Here is a 25,186-nt window from a genome sequence, read left to right on the forward strand (position 1 = left end):
GAAGAAGGAGTCCTATCGGGTTCTTTTGGCTCATAGGACTCCTGAGGCAGCGGACAGGTACCGACAGGCCAAGCGGTGTGCGGCTTCGGCGGTCGCGGAGGCAAAAACTTTGACATGGGAGGAGTTCGGGGAAGCCATGGAAAACGACTTCCGGACGGCTTCGAAGCGATTCTGGACCACCATCCGCCGCCTCAGGAAGGGGAAGCAGTGCACTATCAACACCGCCGTGAGGATGGATGGTGAGGATGGTGTTCTGCTGACCTCGACTGCGGATGTTGTGGATCGGTGGAGGGAATACTTCAAAGACCTCCTCAATCCCACCAACACGTCTTCCTATGAGGAAGCAGTGCCTGGGGAATCTGTGGTGGGCTCTCCTATTTCTGGGGCTGAGGTTGCTGAGGTAGTTAAAACGCTCCTCGGTGGCAAGGCCCCGGGGGTGGATGAGATCCGCCCAGAGTTCCTTAAGGCTCTGGATGCTGTGGGGCTGTCTTGGTTGACAAGACTTTGCAGCATCGCGTGGACATCGGGGGCGGTACCTCTGGATTGGCAGACCGGGGTGGTGGTTCCTCTCTTTAAGAAGGGGAACCGGAGGGTGTGTTCTAACTATCGTGGGATCAGCCTTCCCGGTAAGGTCTATTCAGGTGTGCTGGAGAAGAGGCTACGCCGGATAGTCGAACCTCGGATTCAGGAGGAACAGTGTGGTTTTCATCCTGGTCGTGGAACTGTGGACCAGCTCTATACTCTCGGCAGGGTCCTTGAGGGTGCATGGGAGTTTGCCCAACCAGTCTACATGTGTTTTGTGGACTTGGAGAAGGCATTCGACCGTGTCCCTCGGGAAGTCCTGTGGGGAGTGCTCAGAGAGTATGGGGTATCGGACTGTCTGATTGTGGCGGTCCGCTCCCTGTATGATCAGTGCCAGAGTTTGGTCCGCATTGCCGGCAGTAAGTCGGACACGTTTCCAGTGAGAGTTGGACTCCGCCAAGGCTGCCCTTTGTCACCGATTCTGTTCATAACTTTTATGGACAGAATTTCTAGCCGCAGTCAAGGCGTTGAGGGGATCTGGTTTGGTGGCTGCAAGATTAGGTCTCTGCTTTTTGCAGATGATGTGGTCCTGATGGCTTCATCTGGCCAGGATCTTCAGCTCTCGCTGGATCGGTTCGCAGCTGAGTGTGAAGCGACTGGGATGAGAATCAGCACCTCCAAGTCCGAATCCATGGTTCTCGCCCGGAAAAGGGTGGAGTGCCATCTCCGGGTTGCGGAGGAGACCCTGCCCCAAGTGGAGGAGTTCAAGTACCTCGGAGTCTTGTTCACGAGTGGGGGAAGAGTGGATTGTGAGATCGACAGGCGGATCAGTGAGGCGTCTTCAGTAATGCGGACGCTGTATCGATCCGTTGTGGTGAAGAAGGAGCTGAGCCGGAAGGCAAAGCTCTCAATTTACCGGTCGATCTACGTTCCCATCCTCACCTATGGTCATGAGCTTTGGGTTATGACCGAAAGGACAAGATCACGGGTACAAACGGCCGAAATTAGTTTCCTCCGCCGGGTGGCGGGGCTCTCCCTTAGAGATAGGGTGAGAAGCTCTGCCATCCGGGGGGAGCTCAAAGTAAAGCCGCTGCTCCTCCACATCGAGAGGAGCCAGATGAGGTGGTTCGGGCATCTGGTCAGGATGCCACCCGAACGCCTCCCTAGGGAGGTGTTTAGGGCACATCCGACCGGTAGGAGGCCACGGGGAAGACCCAGGACACGTTGGGAAGACTATGTCTCCCGGCTGGCCTGGGAACGCCTCGGGATCCCCCGGGAGGAGCTGGACGAAGTGGCTGGGGAGAGGGAAGTCTGGGCTTCCCTGCTTAAGCTGCTTCCCCCGCGACCCGACCTCGGATAAGCGGAAGAAGATGGATGGATGGATGGAAATATACACAACTACAGTACTAATATGTTTAGTTGGCTGCAAGGCCGGCCCCTGGCATAAAAATGTGGTTGGTTTGGGCCACAACAACTGGAGGGGGACGACATGATTATTACCGTGGTTGCAGGTGTTTGCTTATTCTACTTTGATGAACGTAAGGACCTCATGCATACAGCTGCTGGGTCTCTGCCACACCACAGTCCGTTTGGAAAGACTGGAGGAGATGAGCGGACAAGCTTCTCAGCGTCTCGGCTGAATGAGCAGGTATCGGACACCTCGGTCTCCTGAGACGCATCCTCGCTCATCCATGCGGAGTGGACATTGGCCGAGAGTTAGTGGGCGGCCAAGGGTGGCGTCGGCTCTCTTGGTTGCTTTGTTGGGTCTGCTCCTGTCTCTGGCCATGCTCCTCCCACCCCAGCAGACGATGGCATGGAACACCGCAGTGTATTAGGGTGTTGAAATTATGTTTTTGTTTGGTTGCTTGTCTAAGCATGGTGCAATCGTGTGAGCGCAATATATGTTATTGGTTAATTTTTTTTTTTTGTAGCTGTATGTAGAAATGGCACTGCTGGAGTGGCAGCTGGTTGCATCAGTTCTGCTCTTTTAATGTCTTTAATGTCCTTTGTGTTCTTTGATGTTTCCCTCTTACACACATGTTTATGTGTGCTGTGGCTATTATTTTTTTTTTTCCCTTGGCCTCAGTCTGGACCCCCTCTCCAGGGGCCCAGGCTTAGACTGATTTTTTTTGTCCCTCTTTACTCCCCCCAGCGTTTACCTGTTTCTCACGTTTTTTGTAAGGGGCGCCGGAAGTTGGCAGACCCGTCAGCGATCCTCTTCTGTCTCGCTGTAATGTTTGTCTGATCTTGAATGGGATTGTGCTGAAAATCTTAATTTCCCCTCTGGGATTAATAAAGTATTTCTGATTCTGATTCTGATTCTGGTAAACTTTTATTAAGCGGCAAGTCAACATGTCCTTTGTAATCGTTTAAGTTTGGTTTAGCAGCATCGCCACCGTGTCCAATCAAAATCCTTAGAGATAATTGCTGATTTAGCATTGCTTCGAAAGCCGTCATCATGACAGATTTACGGCCGTGTTCATAAAAGGACCGTACTTTAAGTTTATATTGCAGCCAAACCTTTTCCCTAAAAATATCATGTGTAAAAAAACATTACTTTTTTTTTTTTAAAGTTTTTGCTCATTTATTCTGTTGTGTATACTTTTTTTAGTTAATTCCAAAGCGGCATATCAGTTTTAAATGTGCTTTACTGCAATAGAAAATACCCACATTTTTTCTTTCCCTCTTGGACCTATCAATCTATTTTTGTTTACCCTTTCATATAAACTTTGGACATTATAAAAAGTTAAAGTACCAATGATTGTCACACACACACTAGGTGTCGCAAAATTATTCTCTGCATTTGACCCATCAACCTTGATCACCCCCTGGGAGGTGAGGGGAGCAGTGGGCAGCAGCGGTGGACGCGCCCGGGAATCATTTTTGGTGATTTAACCCTCAATTCCAACCCTTGATGCTGAGTGCCAAGTCTGGAATGTAAACACATGACTTGTGCATATTGTTTTTAACTGAATTGTAGATTTCAGTGTAGTTTATATGATTATCTATAGCAAATCTTTACATAACTTGTAATATATTAATAATACCGGTATATTATCTCCTAATATCTAATTATAAACATACTCAAACTGCATTTTTGTCTCGTATGAACACAGTCAGGCTCCCATAGCTAAATCTAGTTTTAACTGCCAAGAATAATACGGGTAACCCTCATTTATCGCTGTTAATTGGTTCCAAGCTTGGCTGTGGTAAATGAATTACTACGATGTAAAAACTATTAATTACAGTAATCTACCGCCCGAATGCAGCTAGGATAGCCTCCAGCACCCCTCCGCGACCCCAAAAGGGATAAGCGGTAGAAATGGATGGATGGATGGAATTTTCACAGCTAAAAAAACTGTTTACGACTTTGTAAATATTGTTATAACATTTAAAAAGCCCTCTATACTAATACTTTGGTATTTGTCTTTTAGTAGTAAGTAAACAAACAAAGGCTCCTAATTTAGTCTGCTGACATATGCAGTAACATATTGTGTCATTTATCATTCTATTATTTTGTCAAAATTATTAAGGACAAGTGGTAGAAAATGAATTATTGATCAACTTGTTAATCTACTGTTAATATCTGCTTACTTTTTTTTTTTAACATGTTCTATCTACACTTCTGTTCAAATGTAATAATAATGTATTCTTCTGTTGTTTGGATACTTTACATTAGTTGTGGATGATACCACAAATGTGGGTATCAATCCGATACCAAGCAGTTACAGGATCATACATTGGACAGGTACTTTTCAGAGGCGGTATAGTACCGAATATGATTCATTAGTATCGCGGTACTATACTAATACCGGTATACTATACAACCCTACTCTATACACAAAATAACACCCACATAGTTTATTTACAAGCCGCAAATTTTGAAGTGCAATTTGGCGATGGAAGACTGTATTACAATACTCACTAGCCCCTAGTGTGTTACACAAGTAATATTAAAGACAGAAATGGGGCGGCCATTACAATCTTGTTTAGGGCCACAAAGGGTTCCAATGGAAGTTAACATACTCCATCACTGCTCTGATGTCACAAAGCAGACCAACTGAAGACAAGTTATGAAGCAAAGAGTATCCAATCAGAAATAAGTCAGGTAGAAAAAGGTTTTAAAATAGAAATACAGGCAGTAAACTTTCACAGGAGGACTAAAGATACTACAGTATTAGTAGTGCAAAGGAAACATATAATGACAGCGCCTCGGAGTCACTCGTGAGGGTGATGGATAGCTTTCAACTCGAATACACGGCGGCTCATCACACACGTCAGAAATAAACACACGCAAGTTCTTACAGTGTGTATTCACATAGAAACATGCATATTTGCTGATTAAAAAGTCTGTGCATTAAAAGTATGCTTTGATGTGGTGGCGCTGCATTGATAACCACACGCACATACACCCACACACTCGTCTTTGCACATCCCCTAAATAGACAGCATGCACCCTGTGTGTCTATTTTCCCATCAATCGCGTATTTTTTATATCAACAATATTGTAGGAATTGCGCTTTTTTTTTTTGCTTGTTGCTTAAAGTGCATTGAAAAAGATCATAACAATAAATAAAAATGTTCTGCTTTTGTATGACAGTATCAACAACATTAGTAGAGGATTATTGGTTTTATTACAGCTGTGAAGTTTTATTACGTTACAGTCCCTGCAGTCAACACAAGCAAATGCAAATCAGGGCCAATTAATGCACTGCATATAAGACAATTTTGACCTTGACAACCACGCTTTTTAAAATATTTTCAAAACAAAATATGAATAAATTTATCTTTTTTTTTTGGATTCATATTTTCAATATGAATAAAATAACCCAATAGCTGAGCCACTTTTTGAGTGGGTCTCAGCAGCATCTCTCCATGTCACTGGTGTGCGTGTGTGTGAGTGACAAGAAGAAAAGCTCCTACTTGCAGTTATTTTGGTTGCTTGTAAATTCTTATATTCGGGCCAACATGGTACATGCAAAGCACAACTTCACAGTGTTATGTTGTTATGTCATAGTACCATTCATAAAATGTTGGTGGGGGGCACACAGCTAATTAACACGCCTACTTACCAAACACACATACGCGCACAAACACATATACACACACATTCACGGCAAACCTACAAAAAAGGGGCCTATGCGGCTAAACTGTCAGGAGGGGACTTCAGTTTCTGGTTTCGGGGGCAGCAGCTTGAGCAGGGAAGCCCAGACTTCCCTCTCCCCAGCCACTTCGTCCAGCTCCTCCCGGGGGATCGCGAGGCGTTCCCAGGCCAGCCGGGAGACATAGTCTTCCCAACGTGTCCTGGGTCTTCCCCGTGGCCTCCTACCGGTCGGACGTGCCCTAAACACCTCCCTAGGGAGGCGTTCGGGTGGCATCCTGACCAGATGCCCGAACCACCTCATCTGGCTCCTCTCGATGTGGAGGAGCAGCGGCTTTACTTTGAGCTCCCCCCCGAATGGCAGAGCTTCTCACCCTATCTCTAAGGGAGAGCCCCACCACCCGGCGGAGGAAACTCATTTCGGCCGCTTGTACCCGTGATCTTGTCCTTTCGGTCATAACCCAAAGCTCATGACTATAGGTGAGGATGGGAACGTAGATCGACCGGTAAATTGAGAGCTTTGCCTTCCGGCTCAGCTCCTTCTTCACCACAACGGATCGATACAGCGTCTGCATTACTGAAGACGCCTCACTGATCCGCCTGTCGATCTCACGATCCACTCTTCCCTCACTCGTGAACAAGACTCCGAGGTACTTGAACTCCTCCACTTGGGGCACTGTCTCTTCCGCAACCCGGAGATGGCACTCCACCGTTTTCCGGGCGAGAACCATGGATTAGGACTTGGAGGTGCTGATTCTCATCCCAGTCGCTTCACACTCAGCTGCGAACCGATCCAGCGAGAGCTGAAGATCCTGGCCAGATGAAGCCATCAGGACCACATCATCTGCAAAAAGCAGAGACCTAATCCCGCAGCCACCAAACCGGATCCCCTCAACGCCTTGACTGCGCCTAGAAATTCTGTCCATAAAAGTTATGAACAGAATCGGTGACAAAGGGCAGCCTTGGCGGAGTCCAACCCTCACTGGAAACGTGTCCGACTTACTGCCGGCAATGCGGACCAAACTCTGGCACTGATCATACAACTTTTAATATGTTTTCCAATAATATTACTGAACATTTACCTTTTGATTCATTTTCAAGAAATTTAAAGAAGGGACTTGAATCTTTAACGATGGTTACTTATCAAAGAGTGGACCTCCATGACTGCAGTGTAACTGTACCCACTATCACCTAATGAGTGTTTCATTACTTTCTTTTTTTGTTTGTTTTTTCAAAAATAACTATAATTGACCTTGAGTTTAATTATTTAAACAACTATCTACACTATTCTACAAGTACTAATAAATGCTATCATTTGAGCATAAGTTCTTTTTTTTGTCCTGTCTAACTTCTCAGACAAATCATATAGTTGATGTAGATGCCTATATCGGCTGTACACATTTACTTTACAAAAGAGAAGTATGGGATACTTCTCTTGTTGCCTTTTTGTATTTGACTTTATTAAATGTATTTATATTATTATTTGGTGCAGCCGCGCCGGCGCAGGAGGGGATAGAAAGAGAAAAAAAGGAAGACAGAGGAGGAAATTGTGGGGATGAGAGGGGGATAAGACAGAGAGACAAAAACAACAACAGCAAACACAACAACAACAACAACAACAACAGAACAACATCAGCAAATAGGATATGTAAAAATATGATAGTAAAAGTGATAGCAAAGAAGCAGTTAGTGAAATAAATAATAATACAGAAATGACAATGAACATTATTACACTACAAATGGAGCAATACAAATACAAATAGCAATAGCACTATTGATAATGAATAATAACAATAATTACATCTGTTATCAACAATACAATTGTTCAAATGCAACAATACATATATGTAAAGATAACTTGAAATACAAAAGAAAGCAGAAACATGTAGGGGAAGAAAGAGAAGCCAACTAAATTAACCTTGTAGATTGTTATAGTAAAAAGAGGTTAAGCATTGTCAGTGTGAGATGTGTTACCCAGTTTCCCGTAGGGCAACAACGTTAATATATGTTTGATGAAACGTGATTATTTGCATGAGTGTATGTAGGTATATGTACTTGTATATGTACAGTATGTGTACATGCATGTTTGTACATTGAATGTATATGTACAGTATGTTTATATGTATGTTTGTACAGTGAATGTATATGTACAGTATGTGTGTATGTATGTTTGTACAGTGAATGTATATGTAAAGTATGTATATATGTATGTTTGTACAGTGAATGTGCGTGTGGATGTACGAACTTTGAGTGTGGAGGTATGTACTGTATTTGTGTATGTATGTGGGAGCGTAGGTACCTATGTGTCATATTTGACATGTAATCAGGAGTAAAATAGCTGCGTGCACTAATAAGGTCTGCAGTGTTAGAAACACATTTCACTTTATATGGCCTTTAATATACATACACATTCAAATGTTAATGTAAATGAAACATTTGACACTCAACAACTTATAGTGGCAGATGAACACAGACTCCTGGCCAACTAGCAAAACGCTGGTGAACAATCCAAAACCTGTTTACAACCAGATGAAGAGATAGCACGGATGGCCAATTACAGGTTAGCAAGAAACGGCAAAACCAATCGATGAGTTTGTGGGCGGTATAAGTGGAAGCACCCTTTAACTTGAGTGACCATTTTCCGCTGGGTCCTCGTGCTTGCACGGTCTCCATTTAATACAACCTAACATTGTTTTTGAACAATAAAAAGTCCACGTCATTATAACAGTAGACCCTCCATTGTTATTGTTTTTAGTGTCCTTCCTGGGTAGCGTGTAAGGGGAAGCAGTGTTAGATACTAGATATGTTTATGGATGTTCTCATTCATCCAGGTCCTTGTGTTTTCAAGGCATCTAATCAATCGCAACTGTTTGTTCAAGGCAGATTTAGTCCTGTCCAAGTCTGTGAACATGAACTGATGAAGCCTGCTTTGATGAGACGTCTTCTAACACAAACTGACAAATCCAGTTGAGATCGATTCAATGACCTGACAATAGATCCGAGACAGTAACGGTTCACTTACAGATTTTACATTTGACAATAGGTGCAAATGCATGAAATATATATTTTATGGCAGATTAATTATCGATTGCTTTTTTTAATGCAGGCCCTCCAGGATTTTGCAATACCGCGAATGCGCCAATTCAAGTAAATTCAACCAATCCCCGTAAATTGTGTGCGGCCTCGCAACTTTGTGCATCATTTTCGAATTTGTCTTTGAGGGCCCCTCAAACACACTTTCTAACTTTCTTGTGTGAACGAAGCAGGCACAACAAAGTGTAACAATATATCAACTCTTTATTAAAAAACTGTCATTTTCCGGCATAGCTCAGGCCTTCTTTCAGTTCCTGTTTATAAGCCTTCTGGGTAAAAAAGTATACATAAATTTGGCAACACACTGGCATCCTGATTCCCTCATTTAAATCAATCAATCAATCAATGTTTATTTATATAGCCCTAAATCACAAGTGTCTCAAAGGGCTGTACAAGCCACAACGACATCCTCGGTACAGAGCCCACATACGGGCAAGGAAAACTCACCCCAGTGGGAAAATGTAGCTATATATACACTACCGTTCAAAAGTTTGGGGTCACATTGAAATGTCCTTATTTTTTAAGGAAAAGCACTGTAATTTTCAATGAAGATAACTTTAAACTAGTCTTAACTTTAAAGAAATACACTCTATACATTGCTAATGTGGTAAATGACTATTCTAGCTGCAAATGTCTGGTTTTTGGTGCAGTATCTACATAGGTGTATAGAGGCCCATTTCCAACAACTATCACTCCAGTGTTCTAATGGTACAATGTGTTTGCTCATAGGCTCAGAAGGCTAATTGATGATTAGAAAACCCTTGTGCAATCATGTTCACACGTCTGAAAACAGTTTAGCTCGTTACAGAAGCTACAAAACTGACCTTCCTTTGAACAGATTGAGTTTCTGGAGCATCACATTTGTGGGGTTAATTAAACGTTTAAAATGACCAGAAAAAGATAACTTTCATCTGAAACTCGACAGTCTATTCTTGTTCTTAGAAATGAAGGCTATTCCACAAAATTGTTTGGGTGACCCCAAACTTTTGAACGGTAGTGTATATATTTAACCTTTATCTAACAATCAATCAATCAATCAATCAATTAATCAAAGTTTATTTAAATAACCCTTAATCACAAGTGTCTCAAAGGGCTGCACAAGCCACAACGACATCCTCAAGGACAAGGGTAAGACCATCAATAAAAGATTTTCATTTGAATGCTGATCTAGCAAAGAGGCAACATTTACATGACAGAGATGTTGAAGTGTGATAATAATCCCTCATTGTCTCTCATTTACTAATAAAATGTATTGCTTTGGATCGCTCTCAACAGTTAACAAATGCTCTTAATGTAAATGTGCTGGAACATGAATAATGTTTAAGTGTAAAATGAACATGAAAAATGACTGCAACTTGTGCACGCCAGAGCAGACAGCTCTGTAATTATAACTATCACATTAATTAAAACAGTACAGTAATTTGACAATGAGTTCTGAGTATGTGCTTCTAATGCCTGATCTACTAAAGTCCAAATATCACAGGCTAAATGGAGTGTGCAAACTATAAAATTGCATGTACTATTAGTGGGCGTGTTGTGTGTGATCTACTAAGACTGTGTTTGCATGTGATAGATGTTGCAGACCGCCTTATTTAAAAAAGCTTGTGGCATGTACTAGACAGGGCTTTCACCACAGAGACACTGTCATTTACTCCACATTCATGTTATCATGTTCCTATCTGTGGCGTTTTGCTATGTTTTCAAACATGCAGCAGACATGTACCACTTTTTATGGGCATTTTAGAAGCAGTCCTGCGATGCATCTACATTGGAAACCACTAGTTGTGGCACTGAAGGTGCGCTCATGGGAGAGGCTGCAGCACGTACTGTGAATGTGAAGAACACTCAAAAATATAAAATGATATTGCTGAATAAAAGATAAGTATAATATTTAAAACATTTTGACAGTCTATATGGCAATTATACATAGGATGGTGCTGCTGCATAATCGCCTCCTTTCTCGCTGCCGTGTGCACAACTGTCAGTTTGCACATACTTTTCAGACGTGCTAAATAAAGACAGAAAATGGCACCCATGGCGGAGTTCTATTCTTGATAAATTAAACTGTGTGTGCAGAATGATTATATTTGCATCTTCTCCTCCCAGTGTTATGGATGTTCTAATAATCAGCATATATTCTGCATTCATGAAGACAAGACACTAAATAGATTGTGCTCCTTATTCTGCTCACTAATGAGACGCAGTCCTCTGTGCACATGATTAGTAGATCAGCTGTGCGTGTGCTATCAAGTTTGCACGTGTTTTAATACACGCAAAACTTTAGTAGATCAGACCCTTAGTGTCTACTTTTAAGTCTGTGTGGTATAAAACAAGTGAAACATCAATATAGCATATGTTTTCTTTTTTTTGTTAAAATCCTGAGCTTTTTAGGTTAAGGCAGGGGTCTGCAACCCAAAATGTTGAAAGAGCCATATTGGACCAAAAATACAAAAAAGTAATCTGTCTGGAGCCGCAAAAAATTAAAAGACTTATATAAGTGTTATAATGATGGCAACACATGATGTAATTGGCTAATTAGCTATATTTTTCTACTATCAAAATGACTATGTGTCGCAGGAAATGTTGAAATGTAATATTTATTCTACACATTTTTACAACGTTAGAAAACATTAGTAAAACTTCTCAGAGGGAACATCAAATATATTGTCTTTGTAGTCCATTCAATTGAATATGGGTTGAAAAGGATTTGCAAATCATTGTATTCCGTTTATATTTACATCTAACAGAATTTCCCAACTCATATGGAAACAGGGTTTGTAAGTTAAGTTAAAAGTTAAAGTACCAATGATTGTCACACACACTAGGTGTGGTAAAATGTGTTCTCTGCATTTGACCCATCCCCTTGTTCACCCCCTGGGAGGTGAGGGGAGCAGTGGGCAGCAGGACAAAATTGCAATAATAAACATATGTTTAATGTACCGTAAGATTTTTTTGGTTAAAATAAAGCCAATAATGAATTTTTTTGTGGTCCCCTTTATTTAGAAAAGTACCAAAATATTGGTATCGGGACAACACTAATACACACACACCGAGCACCCATTTGCAGAAATGTAGATCGGCGCCTATGGTAAAGGCCACATGCAGTCCAACTGCTCCTTTGCCCCCGACTGCTCAATGTGGTCCTCCAGCCATCCTGGTTGTGGAGTCAAGAGAGACGCTGTGTGGGTCGCAAAGAGGCTGGCTAAACTGTGGTTGTGCAAAATGTTGTTTTATTTTTTGGGCGATCTGTATACCTGAGTAATGGAGGCAGTAATGGAGTTTGTTCAGGCTCAGGTAATTTTGGAGCTGTGAACCCAGCAGCTGCTGCTGTTCTTCTCTGCTGCACAGTAGGCGCTCTTGTCGCTGGAGCCGTCACCGATGCTGTCTCTCACAAGACATTCGGGAGTAGAGCTATGTGTGTGTGCGTGTGCGTGTGCCTATTTACTGAAAGGTGTGAGTCTTAAAAACAAAGTGAGATAGGTGTGTATGCGTGCGTGTGTGTGTGTGTGGTAGGAGGCTGGTAAAGAATCTTAAAAAATAGATGTTTGGATGTTATAGCTCACCTTTTGGGAGGTGGAATAAGAAGAAAAAAAACAGGTCTGGCGGCTAGGAATGAATTTACAGGGACCGATCTCCCAGAAACAATTCCTTTATGTGGGTTACACACATTTAGAGTGGCTACTCAGCCCCTCTAGGCCTTCAGCACACAACACACAGCTCCCGGAGATAGCCCACACCTTTTATAGCACACATGCTTTTTATTTATTTCTATCTGCGCGTCCTTCTTTCTCTACCCATAATGCACAGCTACGGGAGGTGGCAAATGAAAAAGAAATCGCCTTTTATAGGACACATATCTCTTCTGGTTACTGTATTTGTCTCATTTTCTCTCTCTGTCTCTCTCTCTCTCTCTCTGGACAGGAGCTTTGACATTATCCCCGTGGCCCGCCGGGCTTATTGGCAGGAAAGTAGGAGAAGACGAAGTTGGATGTGCAAGAGTGTTAGTGGAACCAGAGAGTATGTTAGAGGTCTGCATTTAAACATGAATAATTTATTGGAATGCATTTTGTGCATGTTGGCGCATGTAAGTGTATCAGAAATAGATATTTTAAAAAAGGTGCATTAATGCATATGTCTTATGCAGCAGTGCTCACACTTTTTTTTTAGCAGGTAAGCTAATTATCTAATGACCAAGTCGAGGTGATATATATATATATATATATATATATATATATATATATATATATATATATATATATATATATATATATATATATATATATATATATATATATATATATATATATATATATATATATATATATATATATACAGTATGTATATTTATATATGTATGTATATTTATTTATATATATTTATATATGTATGAATATTTATTTATATATATATATATATATATATATATATATATATATATATATATATATATATATATATATAAGCCGCGCCCGGGAATCATTTTTGGTGATTTAACCCCCAATTCCAACCCTTAATGCTGAGTGCCAAGCAGGGAGGTAATGGGTCCCATTTTTATAGTCTTTGGTATGACCCGGCCGGGATTTGAACTCACAACCTACCGATCTCAGGGCGGACACTCTAACCACTAGGCCACTGAGAATATATCGGTATTTACATTGTAGATTGTCATTGAACGCATCAAAACTATGAATAAACACATGTGGAGTTATGTACTTAACAAAAAAAAACTGAAATAACTGAAAACATGTTTTGTATTCTAGTTTCTTCAAAATAGCTCTGATTACCACTTTGCACACTCTAGGCATTCTCTTGATGAGTTCAAGCACACCTGTGAAGTGAAAACCATTTCAGGTGACTACGTCTTGAAGCTCATCAAGTGAATGCCAAAAGTAAAAGGGTGGCTATTTTGAAAAAACTAGAATATAAAACATGTTTTCAGTTATTTCCCTTTTTTTTTTGTTAAAGTACATTTATAGTGTTGATGCCTTCAGTGACAATCTACAATGTAAATAGTCATGAAAATAAAGAAAACACATTGAATGAGGAGAATGTGTCCATACTTTTGGCCTGTACTATATATATATATATATATATATATATATATATATATATATATATATATATATATATATATATATATATATATATATATATATATATATATATATATATATATATATATATATATATATATATATATACTTTTGGCCTGTACTATATATATATATATATATATATATATATATATATATATATATATATATATATATATATATATATATATATATATATATATATATATATATATAGTACAGGCCAAAAGTATGGACACACCTTCTCCTCATTCAATGTGTTTTATATATATATATATATATATATATATATATATATATATATATATATATATATATATATATATATATATATATATATATATATATATATATATATATTTTAAAAAAAATTATATATATATTTTAATACATATTAACATGTTAAAGGTGTTTAATAAAAATACATAGGGTTACTTCTTTCTTGAAGACAAGAAAATAAGTTCCACAACTTCAAATTCACATTGTGGGTGGAAGAAAATTCCTCCTCTCTTTTCAATACCACATTAAAGTGGTTGGTTTTTATTTTATTTTTTGTCCAGCTTCAATACTTGTTTTTATGCCCTTTCCAAGAAATACATTGGAGACTGACTCCGTAGCAGGCTAGATTGCATGGCTAGTTTTCTAAGACTCTTATTTTATGAGCACAGGCAGGATGGAGACGCAATTTTATTGTGGAGACAGGAACTGTGCGGTCGGTTTTTTCACCTTTTGATGCCCATTACAGAGACAGAGTCTGTTGAAATCGAAAGTGTTTTTCGCGTTCCTCCCCGTCGTTTTTTCCTCAGGTGCCGTGACTGTCAATCAAGTGACGAAAGTGACGTCCTAGTGATTATTGATGATCAATGATTTTTACGTCTATCTTTTTTTTAATGCCTCGTGATCGACCAACACACCTTCTTCGATGGACCGGTAGCTCGAGCTCGACCTAATGTGCACTCCTTGTCTTATGTAACCTTCTGGGGACATTTGATTTTAACCATCTTCAAAGCTAAACAGTACAAGTGGGAAGTACTGATGGGAGATATGGCCTAAAATCTATGTCACGATAAACATTGCAGCCTCCTACAACAACAATAAATATCACAATATATTATTTGGTTTGTAAATGATAATAAAACCATGTTAAGATGGCTACACCATTTAACTGCTGACGTATGATGTAACATGTTACATAATTTTTTGTTGTATTATTTTGTCAAAGATATTATTAATCTACTTTCTGTTGAATGATGGTTCTATCTACAGGTCCTTTAAACTATAATAAGAATCTATTCTTCTGTTGTTTGGATACTTAACATTAGTTTTGGGTGATACAACATATTTGGGTATCGATCTAATACCAAGTAATTACAGGGGCAGTACTGCTCATATCCAAGCTGAATGATTCAATTTTTGATCAAAATTCTACTCAATCAAAAACATAGGCTGGAGATGTAACAATATCAATTACATATTAAAATTATTTCTTGGGAGGTGAGGGGAGCAGTGAGCAGCAGCAGTGGCCAAGCTCGGGAATCATTTTGGTGATTTAACCTCCAATTCCAACCCTTGGTGCTGAGTGCTAAGCAGGGAGGTAATGGGTCCCATTTTTATAGTTTTTGGTATGACTCGGCCAGGGTTTGACCTCACGACCTACCTCAGGGCGGACACTCTAACCACAAGGCCACTGAGCAGGTATTTTCTGAGCTTGCAAACAGCAACAAAAATGCAAAATATTTTTTGATACTGAAAAATATCTATCTACAATAACTACTGTAGTATCAACCATTTACTGATACTATATTTGGTATTGTCAGTTTTGTTTACATTCACAAGCGCTAACTTTCCGTTAGCAGTTAGCATATCCTCATACGGTGTGTGTCGTGTAGCATGGTTGGGCTGGTTCTCGTCCTCCAGTGATACTTGTAAGAAACAGTTTATTTGCCGTCATGGAGGCGAGGATTGCTGACTTTGACGTGGCTTTGCACTGTGGAGGGACATTAGCCGCTAGCAAGAATGATACAGTGCGTTGACGTGTCTGCTTGCTTGTCGTTGTCAATTTGTGGGCCACTGCTAAAATGTGTCATCGACGTGCATTATCACGATATAATGTTAGAATTAAAAGTTTTTATCGCTGCCCAAATTCATCTAATGTATATTGCATATTGTCTGGATCAGGGGTCTCAAACATGCGGCTCGCGGGCCAATTGCGGCCCGCGAGACGTTATTGTGCGGCCCCCACCTTAATATGACAGTTTAATGTTAGTGCGGCCCGCAAGTTTTAAATGAATGGCGCTTAACAGCGCTGTGTGCGGAGCTGACGGAATCTACAATCATGGTGTGGTATGACGCTCTAAAATCGAGGGGCGTGCCATGATGGCACTGCCTTTAGTGTCCTCTAGAAACTGTCGCCGCATCACCTTTATCTCCATACTAACAGCGTGCTGGCTAAGAATCATGTTGTATGAGGCTTCTGCAGTCACATGCAAGTTATTGCAAGACATACTTGAGGAACACCCACACATGTCACACTGAAGGTGGTCATATTTTATTGTATTTATTTTTTAACACTGTTACAAATATACGCCACACTGTGAACCCACACGAAACAAGAATGACAAACACATTTCGGGAGAACATCCGCACCGTAACACAACATAAACACAACAGAACAAATACCCAGAACCCTTTGCAGCCCTAACTTTTCCGGGCTACAAAAACATACACCTCAACCCCCGCCATCTCCCGAATTCGGAGGTCTCAAGGTTGGCAAGTATGCATTGACGTCACTTGCGTGATGCAAGCAGAGAAACATTTTGCCGCTTTTCCACGACACCCGCACACGCTCTTCTTCCCTCCCTCCCTGCCTCCCTTGCTCGCCCGCCTGCTCGCTCCCAGCCCCCGCTGTAAACAGTCCGAGCGGGGAAGATGAGCGCTTTGATTGAGACTTTTATTAGTAGTAGTAGGTTGCACAGTGAAGTAACATATTCCGTACAATTGACCACTAAATGGTAACACCCAAATAAGTTTTTCAACTTGTTTAAGTCGGGGTCCACTTAAATTGATTCATGATACAGATATATACTATCAGATATTCCAAAGCACTCCGCCGAAGGAAGCGAGCGACAATACAAAAGTGTGGTGCACTGGACACCAGCGCTGATACTCCGACAGAGAGTCACTGGGCGAATCAGACGTGTAACACGTTAGTGGTGATGTTAGCCCGTTCGGGGCTAATTGTGCTACGTAAATGTAAACTCCACGGCGAGCCGCCCTGACCCCCCCCCCCCCCCCCCCCTCCCGTTGGCTCCAGACAGAGACGATTTTTGATGCAATATTTCTTTGTTGAGCAAAAGGGGCACCCCGACGTGTCTTATTTCATTTCATTTCATTTCATTTTTATTTATCTCCTTCATTAATGTGCATCTTTGATCGATAGACAATTATACCTCAATTATTCAATTATACATTTACACACCAATGCCTGAGAAGGAGCAGGATGAAGAAAAATCTTATATTTTTCTGCCCCTTTCAACATAATACGTAGTCTTACTTAATGATATCATATAAACAACAATTACATCCAAATATAACGAAAACAAACAAAAAAACACACAAAAAAACACAAGCAGTGCAAAACTTCATGATGTACAAACCGAAGAAAAAAAACAAAAGAAGTAATATACACCTCACGGGATGATACAAAACAAATACAAAACCAGGCAAAAAATAAGTAAAATAATAATATAAAGCAAAAGGTAAACACTTATGGCTGTCCATATGATCTTTATTGTTCTGTCTTTATATAGTTTTTCATTTGGAATATATTTTTACAATGTTCTATCTCATTGTAAAGAGAATTCCATAGTTTAACCCCCACCACTGATATGCACATTTGTTTTAAAGTTGTCCTTGAATACTGATGTTGGAAGTGACCTTTTCTTCTATGCTCTTCATTCTCACAAGTGATGACAAACATTTTTGTAAATTTGCTGGTAATGTTTTACTTTTAGCCTTAAACATGACACATAATGTCTGTAACTTTACTAGCTCCTGTAATTTCAATAAACCGGAATTAATAAATAATATGTTAGTGTGTTCTAAGTAATCTACTTTATGAATAATCCTTATAGCTCTTTTCTGTAGTTGATACAGAGAAAGTTTGCGGTGCACAAGCAATACAAATTGAAACGTCATTATACAACTATGCTGAGGAGTATGCAAAATACCAGAGAGATGAGAGAGTGAACCGGGTTGCAAATTTTAAAACCAGTCTACTGAGGCAACAAGATTTCGTCAAGAAAGCAAGCGAAAAAGAGCGATGCAGCAGTCAAAGCCAGCTACATGGTGAGTGAGATGGTTGCTAGGGCGGGGGAAAAGCCATTCAAAGAAGGTGAATTCATTAAAAAGTGCATGTTAGATTTTTTTTAAGAAATCTTTTCTTGCGGCCCAGCCTCACCCAGTTTCTGCATCCAGTGGCCCCCCAGGTAAATTGAGTTTGTGACCCCTGGTCTAGACTGTGCAACCCTAGTGGAAAGGTGTAAAAACATTTAGGATTTTCTTTATTGATTTTTTTACTTTTTTTTCTCAACTTGATTCCTAAACAAAATGTGAATATTTTTAATTTTATTTTTGTTTAATTTATTTTTTGACACTTTTGAAAGCTATTTATCAGTTAATGCCACAGGGTTAATCTAGTAAAGTAACTGCAAATTAATATGAATTCTGATCAAATGGCATTCAAAAGGTTAAAATATAAAGAAAAAAAGTTTGGTATTTTTGTGTAAGGCGGAAGTTGATTTGAGGAAAAAAAAAAAAAAGTGAAAAAATACAATCCAAAATGTTTTTTACCTCTTTGAAAAATACAATTTTATGTCCGGTTTGGGGTATTGTGGAAAAAACTGTCTGTGTTGACACCCCTGAAAGAATTGATATAGATTTTTTTTTTTAAATTTACCATGAAAAAAAATATTTTAGGAAAAAGCATGTACAATGGCGTAAAAATGGCCAAAAATGTACTAAGAGGACCAAAAATAAGCATTTGTCCTCTGACGGTTAAATACATAAATGTCATTGATCGACTATAGGTAAAATTACATTGAATTATATTTTATAAAGGAGTGGATGATCTATCTCCCTGAATGTTCTGAACTCCTGTTTCAATGTTTTTTATAAGCAGGATGACGGTGCTTGTAGCTGCAACTTCCATATTTGACAATGTTGTCTTTTTTCGACTGCAACCATCAGAGACTCAAGAGCGCTCTGTTGGTTGCAGTTAAGTGGTGCACTCCATTGCTCTTCCAATAAAGATTCTATGAAGAAAATTTTATTTTTTTTAAATAGATGAAATGGCCTTTATATAATGTATAATTTTCATTTCTCTGTGAATCTCAACGAGTTATGAATGAACAAACATAATACGTGCAGTACACCGTTGGAGTTATAAGCACTTCCTAAGGCATCTGACACCTAGTGTTCATTTTAAGTATTGGAAGTTAAAAAAAAATATATATATATATATATATATATATATATATATATATATATATATATATATATATATATATATATATATTGAAGCATTCCGTTTTTCGGGTAAAGAGGGATCGTGTGCCTTTTTGAAAAAAAAAATGTCATTGTTCCAAAAATAATAAGGTATCAATATCAGTGTTATGAATTATTGACCTAATAAAGGCTGAATTACGTCATCTAAAGTATTTCACTTTTCAACTCGTTTTTGAAAATATTGCACATGTTTTGTTTTCCCATAATAAAATAAAAAAACAAAAAATACTTAACAACGTCATGGATACTCCATTGCTCTTCAATAAAGAATCCATGAAGAAAACAATTTTAACAACAGACAGCCTTTATATGATGTATAGTTTTCATTTCTCTGTGAATCTCAACGAGTATGAATGAACAAATATAACATGTGCAGTGCACCGTTGAGTTATTAGCGCTTCCTAAGGCATCTGACTAACAACATCACTTAGTAGTTGTGTGCCTCCCTCCACCACTCAGTGCACTGCTCCCTGCTGTCAGTCATTTCTCATTGCTGGTACTCTTACTGGATTGCCACGACCTCGCTTGCGTTCTTCTGTGAAGCTAATAAAAGCAAGTGGGAGCGGTAGCAGAAGGACATCAAAATATACCTGCCGCTGGAATTACCGCATTTTTTGCAATCAAAATCTTCTCGGTATTCTCAAAGCAAAGCTTTCAAGTCATAAATAGCGACTTAAAGCTTAAAAATTAGATGCTCATGAGATACGTGGGCCTCCTGTTTACCTCCGCATGGACCGATCCAAACTCCAACATATGTGGACACACTACACAGCCTCTACTCAATGTGATATTACAATTTAGGTATGCCATCAAAAGTACTGGGATGTGTCTTTTAGCCTCTGAGGTTGGACGGAACCCTTCCATTAGCCCTAATCATTAGTGAAATGTGGAGGGGCCCCCATGCCACCCAAAATCCAACGTCGCCGCCCCATGCACACGTACTTGGTATGTTTACATGCATTATAAGACTAATTATGGCATGGATTTGTTTGAAACTGGCTTTTAAAATACATTTAATTGTTTTTTGTCTTGTTAAGGAGAAGATTAACATCTTGAACATACCGTATTTTCCGACCAAAGGCGCACCGGATTATAAGACGCACTGTCGATGAATGGTCTATTTTTCATCACACCGGATTAAAAGTGCATTAAAGGAGTCATATTGTTATTATTTTCTTCTAAATGGAAAACACTTCCTTGTGGTCTACATAACATTAATAGTGGTTCTTTGGTCAAAATGTTGCATAGATTATGTTTTACAGATCATCTTCAAACCGCTTTCTGACAGTCGCTTCAGGATGCACCGTTTTGTGGGCGGTCTTATTTACGAGGCTCACCTTCAGCAGCGTCTTCTCCCCGTCATCTTTGTTGTAGCGGTTGTAGCGTGCAAGGACGGGCGTGGAAGAAGTGTTAAAAGATGGAGCTAACTGTTTTAATGACATTCAGACTTTACTTAAATCAATAACGGAGCAGAATCTCCTCATCCGGAACAACAACACCGGAAATGTGTCCCGTGAAAAACCGTCCCGACCGGAACTCTCTAATAACTAAAGTTCCTTGGTGAATAATGTAAACTCACAATACCGGTATGTTTTAGCGCTTTCATGCAAGTTTACTGACAGATATAAGTAACAACTTTACGTACTTTATATTAGAAATGGCAACAGCGGAGGATGAATGTCCCCATAACAAGAAAATAGAGAAAAAGATTAAGCTTATCGAATACGGTGTCGGCACGGACTACAGTCGGACGCGCACATTTTTTTAGGATTTATGCAGACCCCAAATACAGATCAGCAGGTACCAGAAGGTAAGAAAAGTGGATTTTGCATAATTTTGCGAAAACAAAACGCCAGATAATATGTCTTACATTATACACACACCAGGTAGGTCGGAGTTCAAACCCCGGCCGAGTCATACCAAAGACTATAAAATGGGACCCATTACCTCCCTGCTTGACACTCAGCATCAAGGGTTGGAATTGGGGTGAAATCACCAAAATGATTCCCGGGCGCGGCCACAGTTGCTGCTCACTGCTCCCCTCACCTCCAAGGGGGTGATCAAGGGGTGATGGGTCAAATGCAGAGAATAATTTCGCCACACGTAGTGTGTGTGTGACAATCATGGGTACTTTTAACTTTTAACTTAATAATAATACTCGTACGTTGAAGCACATCAAGCGGTGCGGCTTCATAGCTTACCAAAGTCGTACTAAAACATTTTGATAGATTTCTGAGCGCTGTGTGTAATGTTCTATATTTTCAATGGAACATATAACATGTTGGTGTCATATTGCCGTCTACACTTATCTCTTTTGTATGACTGCCATTATATTGCAGCCTATACTTATCTCTTATATGTGACTGACAACTACTGGTCACACTTATCATTACACCATGTACCAAATAAAATAGCTTCGAGGTGGGTAAGCTCAACCAAATTAATTTACATTAGGCGCACCGGGTTATAAGGCGCACTGTCAAGTTTTGAAAAAAAAAGGGATTTTAAGTGCGCCTTATAGTCCGGAAAATACGGTATATAGACAAACCCCCCAAAATATATATATATATTTTTTTTTATAACATTCAATATAAAGTGGCCATAATATGATTTTAAATAATCATTATTCACTTAAAAAGGATTATGAATATGTCAAGTTTCCCTTCACTTCAGAGTATGAAGTGGATATTAGCTGATTCATTTAAGATGATCATCAGTGGGTAATACGAATCATTATTATGATGATTATTTCATTATTAATGCATCGCCTGGGGGTTATGTCTCCCCCTTTTTTTTAAACCTAGTGACTAAGTGACTTTAATCAAGGGTTCTTGAACGCACCACAGTTATGTGCAATGAGGTACAAGAGGGAAACGTGTACAGATTAAATCTTAAAAGTGCGCTTTGATGACGTCATTATGTCTGTGTTGAGGGAAGTGTTCCATGCTAGGTGGAACCAAACCATTTTGCATTTTTGATCAGGGGTGTCTGGTAGTTACACATTTTATTATTAATAATTAGTATTACACAACATTTTTTGAAATGATTTATACATTTAAATGACACAAAGAAAATCTTCACTTTTTACAAAATCCCAGGAGCCCCCACATCCCTGTTTGACACCCATGGCGATGTGGGATGGGGGTGGGCTAGAGCAGTGTTTTTCAACCTTTTTGAGACAAGTCACATTTTTTTCATTGAAAAAATCCGGAGGCACACCACCAGCAGAAAACATATAAAAAATGAAACTCAACAGCATTGACAGTAAAAAGGCATTCTTGCAATTGTTGTATATGATAGGCTCCAGCAACCCCCCCGCGACCCCGAAAGGGACAAGCGGTAGAAAATGGATGGATGGAATTTAAACCATAACAAACCATGCATCACTATAGCTCTTGTCTCAAAGTAGGTGTACTGTCACGAACTGTCACATCACGACGTGACTTATTTTGAGTTTTTTGGTGTTTTCTTGTGTGTAGTGTTTTAGTTTTTGTCTTACGCTCCTATTTTGGTGGCTTTTCCTGTAGCAGTTCATGCCTTCCTTTAAGCGCCATTCCTCACACCTGCTTGGTTTTAGTAATCAAGACTATTTAAGTTGTTGCTATCCTTCTTTGTTGATTGTCATGTCATGTACGGATGTACTTTGTGGACGCCGTCTCTTCTCCACACGCTGTAAGTCTTTGCTGTCGTCCAGCATTCTGTTTTTATTTACTTTGCAGCCAGTTCAGTTCTAGTTTCGTTTTGCATAGCCATCCCTAAGCTTAAATGCCCTTTCTTAGTGGCATTCCCCTTTTGTTTACTTTTGGTTTAAGCATTAGATACCTTTTTACCTGCACACTGCCTCCCACTGTCGTCTGCATATTGTGATCACGACAACAAACCATGTTACCGACATCTACAAAGCAATTAGCTACCTGCTGCCACCTACTGATATGGAAGAGTATTACATGGTTACTCTGCTGCACTCTAGACAGCACCGACACTCAACAACGGCACATTATTTGCGGATTATAATTACTGGTTTGCAAAATATATTTTAACCCAATTAGGTGAAACTGCATAATCTCAAATAGCACACCAGACTAGTGTGCCACGGCACAGTGGTTGAAAAACACTGGGCTAGAACAGAGATAGTGATCTTTGACCTCACCAACGCTCTTTTTGAATGATTAGTCGAAAACAACACATTACACGCATTTCAGAATTTTAATGAGCGTGTTTTCTTCAGAGTTGGTAGACGGACTCCTTCCTTCGGTGAATTAGGTACTGTAGGTACTTTAGGTGCCTTATGACTTTTTCATTGGGGAAAATGTAAAAATTCCACATAACTTTATGGCCTCAGCTGACAGCAACATTATCAGACAAATGGCGTACATTTTATTACAAGGGTGCCCCCTCAGTCAGGGGCGTCATAGGGGTTGGAAGGCGATAAAAGTTCTAAGGGCTCATCTCATCTCTGCCTGTGTGTGTGTGTGTGTGTGTGTGTGTGTGTGTGTGTGTGTGTGTGTGTGTGTGTGTGTGTGTGTGTGTGTGTGTGTGTGTGTGTGTGTGTGTGTGTGTGTGTGTGTGTGTGTGTGTGTGTGTGTGTGTGTACAAGTGCAAAAACTGAAACCACTGCAATCATTTGTCTTGGAAAAAAAAAAAAATGCCATGGTGCTGACAAGAGGGTATAATATATATAGCTGGTGCTCACACTATTGTTACCACCTTTGCAACAAAATAAAACTATTTGCATTTACAAATGGAACCCGACAATGTGTGTTACTAATCACCACTGCGGATGCATGTTTTAATTGTTTGGTTTTTTTTGTCGTTTATTTTCCACAATTGTGCAACACATGCATCAAGCTGGCCTGGTTCCTACGTGCAGGTGTGTGTGTGACATTATGATGGGTTTATCCTACCTGTTGGTGCGGTGTGGTCCGGTTCTGTTTAGCCCTGCAAGCTGACTTCAGTCCTCATAGCCACTCCACTATCCGCATCCCCTCCTCACGGGCTGCCGGGCTGGCAAAGTTGCACCGCAAACATCCACTCCCACTGAACACGGTATCAAACTGGGATTCCTGTAATGGGTCCCAAAAAAAAAACAAAAAAAAACAAAGGTCCGCTAAAAGTTCCACTCCTCTTCCCTCTTCCCGTCCTTCTGCGCAGGGATGGAAGCAAGGGAACTTATAGTTCTAGAGGGCGGCAAAGACGGCTGATAAAAACCACGTTAAAGCCTCATTTATCCTCGACAAGGACGAGTCGGGACAGATGCGTGCTGCTGTTGGAGTCCGACAGACTGTCGGTGCGCACCCGGGCTGCCCTCATGCAGGATGAAGCGCGCTGCGTGACTGCCTTGCAGCTCCAAAGTGGAGCAGCGCCCTCTGGCGGTGAGCCCTCAACGTTTCTAAGTTCCGGGCTTGTATCAGGCATTTACAGGAAACTTTGGCTGTAGTTTTAAGAGGGTTGGTAAACACAGAGACGCCGTTATTTTTTTGTTGTTACGACAGTTTTTTTTTTTGAGCGAGGCTAAAGAGGGATAGGGTCAGTTGTTTTTATTTTTTGTTGGGGGGGGACTGTCATTGTTCCAAAAATAATAAGGCATAAAAATCAGTGTTATAACACTGATTTTTATGCCTTATGCCTTTTAATTCCTATAGGAATTATTGACTTAATAAAGGCTGAATGACCTCATCTAAAGTATTGCACTTTTTAACTCGTTTTTTTTTTAAATATTGCACATTTTGTGTTTTTCTCATAGAAAAATACAGTGTTTTGCTTTTTTTTTGTTTTTTTTTGTTTTTTTTTAACAAAAGTAGAAAAACATTAC

General features: G+C 39.9%; 1 protein-coding gene across 1 annotated transcript in view; it reads right to left on the reverse strand.

The window, feature by feature from the left end:
* Positions 1–24,689, reverse strand: part of LOC133653027 (chemokine-like protein TAFA-2) — a 308,568-nt gene extending 283,879 nt beyond the window's left edge. The window contains exon 1 of the mRNA XM_062052021.1: positions 24,279–24,689. The gene's annotated coding sequence lies outside the window, so the exon portion shown is untranslated. The remainder of the gene's footprint in view (positions 1–24,278) is intronic.
* Positions 24,690–25,186: the final 497 nt, after the last annotated feature.

Source organism: Entelurus aequoreus, linkage group LG07 (genome assembly GCF_033978785.1).
Source record: "Entelurus aequoreus isolate RoL-2023_Sb linkage group LG07, RoL_Eaeq_v1.1, whole genome shotgun sequence".
Taxonomy (NCBI): Eukaryota; Metazoa; Chordata; class Actinopteri; order Syngnathiformes; family Syngnathidae; genus Entelurus; species Entelurus aequoreus.